The sequence below is a fragment of the Cryptomeria japonica genome, unplaced genomic scaffold, assembly GCF_030272615.1.
Source record: "Cryptomeria japonica unplaced genomic scaffold, Sugi_1.0 HiC_scaffold_65, whole genome shotgun sequence".
Taxonomy (NCBI): Eukaryota; Viridiplantae; Streptophyta; class Pinopsida; order Cupressales; family Cupressaceae; genus Cryptomeria; species Cryptomeria japonica.
The window spans coordinates 367,501-372,705 of NW_026728887.1; positions in this window are offsets into that span (position 1 = coordinate 367,501).

Genomic DNA, 5,205 nt, shown 5'->3' on the forward strand with positions numbered 1-5,205 from the left:
CCCCGCATAGCAATCGGGGTGTGAGGTTACGGATGCAGCATTGATAGCAATCGAGGTGTGAGGCGAAGGATGCAGAAGTGAGAGCCGAGGGATGTAGCAGAGATAGCAATCGGGGTGTGTGATGCAGAAGAGATAGCAATCGAGGTGTGCGGTGGGAAGGGCCCAGCAGCCAGAATGCATGAAGCGACGGATGAAGCAGTGATGACAACCGGGCTGTGAGGAGAGGAGGGATGCAGCCAAGAAAGCAATCAGGGCTCGAGGCAAGGGATGCATCAAGGATAGCAATCATGTTGTGAGGCGAGATTCCAAAGGCTAAACGTGAGAGGCTGCAGGGTCGACTCAGAGAGGTCTATGCATGTGAGAGGCTGAAAGCAAGGTCGACTCGGAGCGGTCTATGCATCGGGCGCGCTTGGGGCGACTACCAGTGCCAACCCCTTATCCCGCGACGCGTCCGACAAAGAGAACGTTCCAAGGCGGCAGAGGAGGTTACCAGCCGAAGGATGCAGTAGCAATAACAGGTATAGTTCCGCGGCGGCCGAGAAGACTCACCGCATAGGAATCGGGATGCGAGGCGAGGGATGCGGCGGGAAGGCCCCGACGGCTAAACGGAAGAGGCTGCAGGGCCGCCTCGGAATGGTCCAAGCATCGGATGCGATTGGGACGACTACCAGTGCCAACCCCTTATCCCGCGATGCGTCCGATACACAGATAGTTCCAAGGCGGCCGAGGAGCCTCACCGCATATCAATCGGGGTGCGAGGCGAGGGATGGGGCGGGAAGGCCCCAACGGCTAGACGGAAGAGGCTTCAGGGCCACCTCGGAATGGTCCAAGCATCGGACGCGCTTGGGGCGACTGCCAGTGCCAACCCCTTATCCCGCGATGCGTCCGATACACAGATGGTTCCAAGGCGGCCGAGGAGCCTCACCGCATAGCAATCGGGGGTGCGAGGCGAGGGATGGGGCGGGAAGGCCCCAACGGCTAGACGGAAGAGGCTTCAGGGCCGCCTAGGAATGGTCCAAGCATCGGACACGCTTGGGGCGACTACCAGTGACAGCCCCCTATCCCGCGATGCGTCCGATACGAAGATGGTTCCAAGGCGGCCGAGGAGCCTCACCGCATAGCAATCGGGGTGCGAGGTGGGGGATGCGGCGAGATGGCCCCAACGGCTAGACGGAAGAGGCCACAGGGCCGCGTCGGAATAGTCCAAGCATCGGACGCGCTTGGGGCGACTACCAGTGACAACCCCTTATCCCGCGATGCGTCCGATACGAAGATAGTTCCAAGGCGGCCGAGGAGCCTCACCGCATAGCAATCGGGGTGCGAGGTGGGGGATGCGGCGAGATGGCCCCAACGGCTAGACGGAAGAGGCTGCAGGGCCGCCTCGGAATAGTCCAAGCATCGGACGCGCTTGGGGCCACTACCAGTGACAACCCCTTATCCCGCGATGCGTCCGATACGAAGATAGTTCCAAGGCGGCCGAAGAGCCTCACCGCATAGCAATCGGGGTGCGAGGTGGGGGATGCGGCGAGATGGCCCCAACGGCTAGACGGAAGAGGCCACAGGGCCGCCTCGGAATAGTCCAAGCATCGGACGCGCTTGGGGCGACTACCAGTGACAACCCCTTATCCCGCGATGCGTCCGATACGAAGATAGTTCCCAGGCGGCCGAGGAGCCTCACCGCATAGCAATCGGGGTGCGAGGCGAGGGATGCGGCGAGATGGCCCCAAAGGCTAGACGGAAGAGGCTGCAGGGCTGCCTCGGAATAGTCCAAGCATCGGACGCGCTTGGGGCGACTACCACTGCCAACCCCTTATCCCGCGATGCGTCCGATACACAGATAGTTCCGAGGCGGCCGAGGAGGTGGGGGATGCAGCGAGATGGCCCCAACGGCTAGACGGAAGAGGCTGCAGGGCCGCCTCGGAATAGTCCAAGCATCGGACGCGCTTGGGGCGACTACCAGTGACAACCCCTTATCCCGCGATGCGTCCGATACACAGATAGTTCCGAGGCGGCCAAGGAGCCTCACCGCATAGCAATCGTGGTGCGAGGTGGGGGATGCGGCGAGATGGCCCCAACGGCTAGACGGAAGAGGCTGCAGGGCCGCCTCGGAATGGTCCAAGCATCGGATGCGCTTGGGGCGACTACCACTGCCAACCCCTTATCCCGCGATGCGTCCGATACACAGATAGTTCCAAGGCGGCCGAGGAGCCTCACAGCATAGCAATCAGGGTGCGAGGCGAGGGATGCGGCGAGAAAGCCCCAACGGCTAGAGGGAAGAGGCTTCAGGTCCGCCTCGGAATGGTCCAAGCATCGGACGCGCTTGGGGCGACTACCAGTGACAACCCCTTATCCCGCGACGCGTCCGATACACAGATAGTTCCAAGGCGGCCGAGGAGCCTCACCGCATAGCAATCGGGGTGCGAGGCGAGGGATGCGGCGAGAAGGACCCAACGGCTACACGGAAGAGGCTTCGGGGCCGCCTCGGAATGGTCCAAGCATCGGACGCGCTTGGGGCGACTACCAGTGACAACCCCTTATCCCGCGACGCGTCCGATACACAGATAGTTCCAAGGCGGCCGAGGAGCCTCACCGCATAGCAATCGGGGTGCGAGGCGAGGGATGCGGCGAGAAGGACCCAACGGCTAGACGGAAGAGGCTTCGGGGCCGCCTCGGAATGGTCCAAGCATCGGACGCGCTTGGGGCGACTACCAGTGACAACCCCTTATCCCGCGACGCGTCCGATACACAGATAGTTCCAAGGCGGCCGAGGAGCCTCACCGCATAGCAATCGGGGTGCGAGGCGAGGGATGCGGCGAGAAGGACCCAACGGCTAGACGGAAGAGGCTTCGGGTCCGCCTCGGAATGGTCCAAGCATCGGACGCGCTTGGGGCGACTACCAGTGACAACCCCTTATCCCGCGACGCGTCCGATACACAGATAGTTCCAAGGCGGCCGAGGAGCCTCACCGCATAGCAATCGGGGTGCGAGGCGAGGGATGCGGCGAGAAGGACCCAACGGCTAGACGGAAGAGGCTTCGGGTCCGCCTCGGAATGGTCCAAGCATCGGACGCGCTTGGGGCGACTACCAGTGACAACCCCTTATCCCGCGACGCGTCCGATACACAGATAGTTCCAAGGCGGCCGAGGAGCCTCACCGCATAGCAATCGGGGTGCGAGGCGAGGGATGCGGCGAGAAGGACCCAACGGCTAGACGGAAGAGGCTTCGGGTCCGCCTCGGAATGGTCCAAGCATCGGACGCGCTTGGGGCGACTACCAGTGACAACCCCTTATCCCGCGACGCGTCCGATACACAGATAGTTCCGAGGCGGCCGAGGAGCCTCACCGCATAGCAATCGGGGTGCGAGGCGAAGGATGCGGCGAGAAGGACCCAACGGCTAGACGGAAGAGGCTTCGGGTCCGCCTCGGAATGGTCCAAGCATCGGACGCGCTTGGGGCGACTACCAGTGACAACCCCTTATCCCGCGACGCGTCCGATACACAGATAGTTCCAAGGCGGCCGAGGAGCCTCACCGCATAGCAATCGGGGTGCGAGGCGAGGGATGCGGCGAGAAGGACCCAACGGCTAGACGGAAGAGGCTTCAGGGCCGCCTCGGAATGGTCCAAGCATCGAACGCGCTTGGGGCGACTACCAGTGACAACCCCTTATCCCGCGACGCGTCCGATACACAGATAGTTCCGAGGCGGCCGAGGAGCCTCACCGCATAGCAATCGGGGTGCGAGGCGAGGGATGCGGCGAGAAGGACCCAACGGCTAGACGGAAGAGGCTTCAGGGCCGCCTCGGAATGGTCCAAGCATCGGACGCGCTTGGGGCGACTACCAGTGACAACCCCTTATCCCGCGACGCGTCCGATACACAGATAGTTCCGAGGCGGCCGAGGAGCCTCACCGCATAGCAATCGGGGTGCGAGGCGAGGGATGCGGCGAGAAGGACCCAACGGCTAGACGGAAGAGGCTTCAGGGCCGCCTCGGAATGGTCCAAGCATCGGACGCGCTTGGGGCGACTACCAATGACAACCCCTTATCCCGCGACGCGTCCGATACACAGATAGTTCCGAGGCGGCCGAGGAGCCTCACCGCATAGCAATCGGGGTGCGAGGCGAGGGATGCGGCGAGAAGGACCCAACGGCTAGACGGAAGAGGCTTCAGGGCCGCCTCGGAATGGTCCAAGCATCGGACGCGCTTGGGGCGACTACCAGTGACAACCCCTTATCCCGCGACGCGTCCGATACACAGATAGTTCCGAGGCGGCCGAGGAGCCTCACCGCATAGCAATCGGGGTGCGAGGCGAGGGATGCGGCGAGAAGGACCCAACGGCTAGACGGAAGAGGCTTCAGGGCCGCCTCGGAATGGTCCAAGCATCGGACGCGCTTGGGGCGACTACCGTTGCCAACCCCTTATCCCGCGATGCGTCTGATACACAGATAGTTCCGAGGCGGCCGAGGAGCCTCACCGCATAGCAATCGGGTTGCGAGGCAGATTATTGGGAAGGGAACCCCCTGGGATGCGGCTCAAGCAGTGCCCAAAGGGACTGGAATGCGGAATCACATCGAGAGACCCAAATGCTATACGAGGGCTCAAATCGAATTATCGATTTGGCCACGACATGGACGCATCGGAACGACTACCTTTGCCGAACCACTCGCAATTGCATCCATACCGAAACCAATAGACATTTCCGTTAGAGCCCTCGCATAGCATTCGGGAATCTCGCATGCCCCTCTAAATCGACCAATGCTGGCGCTCAATGAAAATCCGAGCGCTACCACCGTTCGAGCGCCAGCATTGGTCGAGTTAGAGGGGCACGGGGGAGAATGCTCCAGTCAACACCTCCCCTATATAAGTTATTTGTCCGATTCTCGCACAACCGTAGTCTGCCTCGTCGAATCAAACAACGGTCCCAGATTCCGACTTCCGTTCCGTAGAGACCCAAAAGCTAGATGGAGGCTCGCAAGAAAGAGAGTCGGCGCATAGCAATCGGGTTTCTCGAACGTTTAGGGACCGAGCTCACTTGCGGATAGGGCAAAATCCGCCAAGCAACCCAAAAGCTAGACGGGGGCTCGAATCGAATCGCCTAGGCGGCCACAACAACGACGTGTTGGATCGACTACCAGTGCCAAACCATTCAGCAAGACTAGTCTGTGTCGAGGCCGGATAGAGATTCTCAGAGAGCGCCCGCATAGCATTT